We start from the raw sequence: 7,955 nt of genomic DNA on the forward strand, positions 1-7,955 counted from the left end.
ACTTGAAACAACAACTCTCTCTCTCTCTCTCTCTCCCCACAGATACTACCAGGCCTGCTGAGTTTCCTCAGCATTCTCTGTATTTATTTCTGATATCCAGCATTTGTAATATTTGAGTCTCCAATGGTTAGAGTCATACTTTCCACATAGGAAGTTAGCTGTGTCTGTTGGAGGTAGTGTCCTAGGTCCAACTATTTTCTGCTGAATTCAATAACCTACCCACTATTACGTCAGAAGTGAGGGTGTTTGCTGATAATTGCACATTCGTGGCTCTTAGAATCATAGAATCCCCAGAGTGTGGAAGCAGGCCATTTGGGCACAATTGGTCAAGTCCACACTGACCAGACCCATGCCTGTATCTCTGTATTTCCCATGGCTAATCCACCTAGCCTGCACATCCCTGGATACTATGGGCAATTTATCATGGCCAGTCCACCCTTCCTGCACATCTTTGGACTGTGGGAGGAAACCAGAGCACCAGAAGGAAACCTGCAGAGACATGGGGAGAATGTGCAAACTCCTCATAAATAGTTGTCTGAGTCGACAGATCACCTGAGGCTGGAATTGAACCCAGGTCTCTGGCACTGAGACAGCAGTGCAAACCAATGAGCCACTGTGGCACCCCAAAGAAGAATCAGACACTGACACTTCAAGTGAGAACATGCAACGGTAAAGTCACCACTGGAATTCTGCAGACTCAGTCAGTATGGGATTGAACCAATGACCTTGGCATTACTAGCACCACGCTCTAACCATCAGAGTTAACCAACCAAAGCACGTCAGATACTGAAACAGACCATGTTCGAATACAGCAAGACCTGGACAATATTTGAGGCTCAGGCTGAAAATTGGCAAATAACATTTACAGCACACAAAAACCAGGCAATGACCTTCTCCAATAAAAGACAATCTGACCATTCCATGACATTACCATCACTATCCTGGGGTTATCATTGACCAGAAACTGAGCTGGACGAGCCATATATATACACAATTACTACAAGGGAAGATTAGAGGCCAGGAATTGTACACTGTGTAACTCACCTCCTGATTCCACAAAGCCTGAACATCTTCTACAACCCAAGAGTGTGATGGGATATTTCCCACTTTCCTGGAAATGCAGCTCCAATAACATTCAAAAAACTTGACACCATCCAGGACAAAGCAGCCCATTTGACTGGCATCACGAATACCATCAGTCACTCCCTCCACCATCAACCCACACAAGTGTGTATTATCTACAAAGCGCACTGCAGCAATTCACAAGGACGCTTTAGACAGTGCCTTTCACGTCATCACCACCCAGATTTGGAAACAGTTGCTGTTCCTTCGCCATTACTGGAAGTCTTTTCCTCCCAACACTGTAGATCTACCTGCACCAAATGAATCGCAGCAGTTTAAGGAGGCAGCTTACCATCCCCTTCCTGTGGGCAATTAGGGAAGGGCAATAAATTCTGGCCCATCAGTGAAACCTTCAATGAACTTTTAAAAGGCTGAGAAACAAGACACTCATGAAGTATTTGAACTTGCCTTTGCTTAAGAAAACTTGGAATTTCATTGGTTTAAGTCAGTATCCCCCTTAAAATACCATTTTTCTTCCATGTTAGGAGAAGTTCTTACATTTGTCCAAAACCTAGAATGCATTAATGGACTATTTGCGAAATCTTTTTAATTCAGAGATTTGAGTAGAAATTTTCATCAGTGTTTCAGCAGGAACACATTCTTTAAAATCATCCTTCATTTAGAGTCCTGGAATCCCTGCAGTGTGGAAGCAGGCCTTTAGGCCCATCAAGTCCACAAGAACCTTCTGAAGAGCATCCCACCCATACGTACCACTCTACCCTATCCCTGTAACCCTGCATATACCTAACCTGCAAATCTTTGGACCATGTGAGCACCTGGAGGAAACTCATGCAGACATGGCGAGAATATGCAAACTCCACACAGGCAGTCATCCAAGGCTGGAACTGAGCCCAGGTTCCTGGCACTGTGAGGCAGCAATGCTAACTACTGAGCCACCGTACTGCCCCTTTGAAATAATTGAGTACTTTTTCATTAGATATATATTGAGGGGAAAATACAGACTGGAAAATGTTTATCAAATTTATAAACCTTGGAATAACTTCAGTGTTCCTTGTGGGGCTATTACACTACTCCTTGGATAATAACTTCAATGCTGTTTAAAATCTATTTATACTGAAGTTTGGAGTAAATAAGCTTTGATAATTGTACATGAAGTTCACCATTGAGATCCAACATTTGGATTAAATTAAGCTTTCTCTACAAATAAATTTGTATCTAATTTTCTCTCATTGTGGATTTAAACAAATATTGGATTTAAAAAAGGCAGAGTACCCCCAACAGAGTTTCAATTTGCGAAGGGAACGTCTGATTCTTGCCAACGTTGTCTGCTGGAAGCCAAATTTCATTCAGAGTTCTCAGTGGGGAAATCACTGCTGCTCCAAGAAGATCCATCTTCCAGTCTATGGCACAACAGCTGAATACCAAAGGTTTGGTCCTTCCAAATCACCTTCATTTACAGCAGCATAATTAACACCCCTAAAAGCACATTTCAAAGTTTTCTACACAGTCACAGCAGTTGGTTAGCTCAGTTGGCTGGACTGTTGGCTTGCAATATGGTGTGCTGTCAGTGTATGAGTGTCTTCAGTTCCTATACCATCTGAGGTTACCATGAAGGACTTTCCTTCTCAACTTCTTCCTTCACCTTAACAAGAGAACAGCCCTTTGATTTGGTAAGACAATGGTGACTTTATTCACCCAAAATGAGTGAAGAACACTTTGCAACAGAACAGCACTCTCCAGATCTAATAAAGTCAATATTTACAATGCCTGTTATTTAATTGTTAACTGAATCATTTATCCCACTGCATTCAACTTCAGAATTTAAGATTCATCTATACAGTACAAGTTAACAGTCTCGGAAAAAACAAGCATTCATTATAAAATTGCTTAAGTTTTAGGTCTATACTGAAACTTCAGTCCAATAACAAGGGGATATTGATTATCTGGTCATTGTTATCTGAGAGGCTTTGCAGGGTAGAATTTATTTGCATGTTCAAGAGCAAAATGGCATGTAAGGTTTGCCAGAGAATCAGGATAGGTGGGCAGTCAAAAGCCCATCACCTTTCTTACATGGCATTTTATCAGTGTTGGCAAAGGGGGAGGATCAGCTTGCCTTCAGAAGCCAATTGAAGCCCTTAAGTGGTTAATGAAGAACCTCTTCCCAATCATACTGGTATCTTAACAGCAGGATCAGGGAGGGTGAGTGGGGCAAGTCCTCTACACATGGTAGCCTATCCGCAGTGATGGTGCCACTGAGTCCAGCTGTAACTGCAGTCTGTGTAGGTCTCCCCCTGCAGAAACACCCAAACATCCACCCTTTGAAACCTGCCATCCATGGCACTGGAAACCCCAATCATTCAGAGTGCTATGACAACGGTCTTTCACCAGGATTTGTGCAGTCCCAGTAGTAGACGTAGCTCATGGTGGCATTGCTGGGTATGGAATATTGTCAAGTCTCTGTTGGATGAGCCTTTCTTGAAATAAATGTGACCTCTAATGGCGTCTCACATGGAGCTCAATAGCCATAGAATGTAGACACGGGTTCCTGAAGCAGCCGAGGAAGATTCCCAGTTTTCCAGGTCTTTGAGGTCACTGCACCCCCAGCAAAATTCAGCCCCATTGCATATAGACAGGTTTACTGTATTTCCAACATGATGACGACTAAATGTCAGAAGTGTTTCATTGGCTTAAAAGACCTTTGAGACAGTCACTATAAAATGCAAATGATTTCTTTCTTATACAACTTACTCATTTATGATCACAAGAATCCCCCATTGCGTTTGTAATTTCATGCCAAAATAGGAAAACTCAGTAACATTTGATTTTAACACAATGTAGTAACTGATAGTTAGCCAATTTTCAGCAATAAGTCCTCAGACATCGTCTCAGTGCAACAATTTATTCAGTTGGGAGCCTGTTAATTCAAAAAACTGACTTGCCAGGAAAGTCAGAGTCACGGTTAGATAAAGATCTCTTTCCATAAGTTTTAAGTATTTAATGTGCTTTGCAATAAAACACAAAATACCTTATGATGCACTAACTACAATGCATGTAGTATAGTTACTAACTCAATGGCATGTGTTCACCTCTGTGCATTCTGAGAGTAAATTCTGTACAATATCTCTTCAGCAGTGATTTTTGCCACTGAGTTAAAATATAATTAAAGACGACAGTGGTGCGAAGCAATTGGTAGCACTCTTGTTTGCAAGATGGATATGCAGGTTCAGATTCAGCTCAATCCAGAGAGCTGAGAGCCCAGGTTCACACTCCAGTGCAAAGACAGACTGTACTGTAAACTGGTGAGACCCCATTTTTCAAGTTGAGACTGAAGATTACACACATTACTATTTGAAGTTGATGAGGTGAGGTTATGCAATGTAGAGGACAGCATTTATCTGTCAACCAACAATACTGTATAGCACGATTATGGTTTTTATTTTTATAAATCCTTACTTTTACATTAGATCTAATTTAATCATCAATTTACAAAATTCTCTTCCATCTAGAATCCTTTTTAGTTTAGTTAGCAGTTTCTGGAAATGTACATCACATGCTTTTGACAGCTATACAACACAATGATGTGTCTCAGGCACATCCATGCAGAATTTGACAATCATTTTTAAAAATGTCATGTCGCTTTCATTGTTACATTTGAACAACTTTCTTTAGAAAAGAATTAAAATACCTTCAGCCTTAAAACTGAATGCAATACTTTTTCATCCTTCAGATGTTGTGGGCTTTTATGAAGAAATTATTCCTACGTTATAAATATGTCAAATCACACTTTCCCTTGGGCACCGATTGCAGCACAGTGGCTCAATGGTTAGTGCTGCTGCCTTTCAGCACTTGAGACCTGGGTTTGATGCCACTCTTGGGTGATTGTGTGAAGTTTGCACATTCTCCCATATTTGCGTGGGTTCCCTCCTACAGTCCAAAGACGTGCAGATTAGGTAGAATGGCAATGCCAAATTATCCATATCATCCAGGGATGTGCAGGATAGATGGAATAGCCACGAGAAATTAAGGTTAAGGATAGGATGCTCTTTGGAGGGCTGGTGTGGACTCAATGGGCCAAATGGCCTTCCTCCGCACTGTAAGGATTCTGTGAAGAAAGATTATCCACTTTGCTGTGTTAACTCTCACACTTCACATGCAATACAGCTTTGAGGAACATGCTCATAGTATGATCAACAGATCAGGGCATACTGCAAGAAAAAAGGTCTCAGGCTCTATCTTACTGAGTCGTCTGTCTGTGGAATAAAAGGCCGAAGGAAAAAAGCTAACAAAAGCATGATCTCATCAAACACAAATACCCCGCAGAAGATAAAGGCCATCATTGTAGATTGACAGCAGAACAATGCTTTGGCCATGAACGAAGAAAGGAGTCGCAGATCATTAATATCGCATCAGATGTTACATCACACTTTCCCCTCGGCAATAGTTATAATAAGTAACCAGTTCAAGGTTGCATTTTTGAGAGTCAGATTTGCCTTTAGGTTTTCAGCTCGCAAGGTGCAAATCAATGAAGAAACAATCTGGAATTAGTAAACAGGAAAATATTCCAAAGTCCACATATTTTCAAAGCAGAAGTGAATAGATTACTAACTTACATTTGAGGCCGAAGATTATTGGAATAGACAGAATGTAGAATTTATAATATATATGCCAGAATTGATAAGCCATGATCTTGCTGAATGGCAAAGCAAGCTCAATGGGCAAAACGGTTTAATACTAATTCAGAAGTTTGTACAAAAGGTATTTAGATCCAAGGGCTATTTTTATACAAACAACAGTAAAACTAAAATGTTGGAAGCAAAACAGGCAGAAAGACAAATGTGTCACCAGCAGCCACTCCAGGGCAATTAGAGATGGGCAATAAATCTTGGCTAGACAGCAACACCCACCTCCCCAGAATTTTTTAAAAATCTCCAACTTGATACCTAGGGAACTGGGAAAACAGATTTAGAATTGATTTTCTTAATTTCAACAAATCTTATTGGATTTTGAAGATTCTTTCCAGTTTCTTAAAAATGTGCATTGAAATCACCAGTGGTCCTTTCACTAAAGCTTGCAAGAACTTCGGTACGTTATTTCTCCACCCCCTTCCTTTTCTAATGTGGTAGTTCTTTCTTTCACTTTATTTTAAGAAATAAAATGCATTTGGTAAGGATTATTTTGCAGCTTTTCTCTAGAAAGGAAAAGTGCAAAATAGACAGTTGTTCCACAGCATTGTATTGGACTTAATGGCAACCTAAATAATACAGCCCAAGCTATTGCTCCATGTGCAAGTTTGATGCAGAAATAGGGCACATCAAACCCATCCTGTGGATGATGGCTACCTGATCAGATAATTTCTCACTACATATCCCACAAAGTATCATGAAAAACCCTAAGCCACATTTGATCCTGAAAAGTGCCAGTCTATCTCTGATTACCCTTAGAGCACAAGGCATCTCACATGCTTTTGGCAACTGATGTTAGATGTTTCAAGCTGATACTACGCAATAGCAATGCAAATGCTGTTTGCCAGAAACGGATGCTGTTAAGTCAAAAGGGTATTCTGCCCATCACTTAAATAAGTAATGTGGCATATGAATTCAGTAGCAATACGTAGATCATATATCCCAAGAACAGATGGATCACGCAAAACATCGTTTTGGCTGTTATGTACAACCAAGATACTGATCATACCAAACACAACTTGTGCTTGTAAAACTCAGGTATCCAAAATCAGAAGTGATTCTGCAGTCGGACACTTGTTGGATAATCCCGCTTGTGTAAAGAGCAATTCTGACAACAAATTTACGATCGTCACTTGGGCTCACAGTATGTTGCATTTGTATAACCTGGAAGTGAAACATATTAAGACAGCTGGCAATTTTTTTTGCAGAAATAAAATGTACACAGTGCTAAGGTGAAAAACACAACAGAATTGGTTAAAACAAAACGAAAAACTGTGGATGCTTCAAATCCAAAACAAAAACAAAAAGTGCTGGAAATGCTCAGAAGGTCTGGCAGCATCTCGAGAGAATCCAGAGTTAATGTTTCAGGTCAAGTGAACCTTCCTCAGGTCTGTTAAATCTGATTTCTCTCCATAGATGCTGCAAGAACTACTGAGCTTTTCCAGCAATTTCTGTTTTTGCTACAAAATAGGTTATAGCTATTAGCTAATTTATTTTACAGGGCAAAGCCCTGGTCAATCAGTGTCAAGCCACCTGGTTTGAAATCTAAATAAAGCCTGACCATGAACAGTCTATCATTATGCTGCAGTAGCCATGGCAATGCTTCCACCAATCAGCACAGTCCTCTCATACAGAAGAAATGTTGGTTTCTTGTGAACTGTCCTGATGAGTACAAGATGAAAAGTTTCAGCAAAATGCATCTGTTTTTTCAGAAATACTCAAAGGTGAAGGCATAAATGTAGGCAAGAACTTTGAAGCCTGCATTCTTGATTGATCCAAACAGGGGAAGGGTTGAGGTGGTGACTCAGCACCTCTTTCTTAAAAGGCATACAATGTCTAAAGCGCCAGGGTCACACCAACTGTTTCTTGCGGAAAGGACCATCTGTGATTAGAAGCAAAACCACATTTGAAATACAAACTAATTAGCAAAAAGAATCTCACTGGAATGTTATCAAAATGCTCCAGATAAATTAGTTTATTAAACATATCCAGTCTCTTATAATACAGCACATTGTAAGGCAAGTCTATTTGAGAATTTAAAAAGCAATGAATTAATAAAGAAACACTGACAGCCTGTTGGCACCATGCTTCATATATCAGTTCTTTTGTGGGAGAGTTTAGTGTCATTCCCCAATGATTTTCAGATATCCAAAAACATTTAGAATATGTTTTTCTTCCAACAATAACCTC

General features: G+C 40.1%; 1 protein-coding gene across 2 annotated transcripts in view; it reads right to left on the reverse strand.

The window, feature by feature from the left end:
- Positions 1-4,331: 4,331 nt before the first annotated feature.
- Positions 4,332-7,955, reverse strand: part of trip11 (thyroid hormone receptor interactor 11) — a 117,612-nt gene continuing 113,988 nt past the window's right edge. Inside the window, exon 22 of one of the 2 annotated variants that reach the window (XR_009446224.1) lies at positions 4,332-7,647. The gene's annotated coding sequence lies outside the window, so the exon portion shown is untranslated. The remainder of the gene's footprint in view (positions 7,648-7,955) is intronic. The other variant, XR_009446225.1, reaches the window with a different exon arrangement.

Source organism: Stegostoma tigrinum, chromosome 10 (genome assembly GCF_030684315.1).
Source record: "Stegostoma tigrinum isolate sSteTig4 chromosome 10, sSteTig4.hap1, whole genome shotgun sequence".
Classification (NCBI taxonomy): Eukaryota; Metazoa; Chordata; class Chondrichthyes; order Orectolobiformes; family Stegostomatidae; genus Stegostoma; species Stegostoma tigrinum.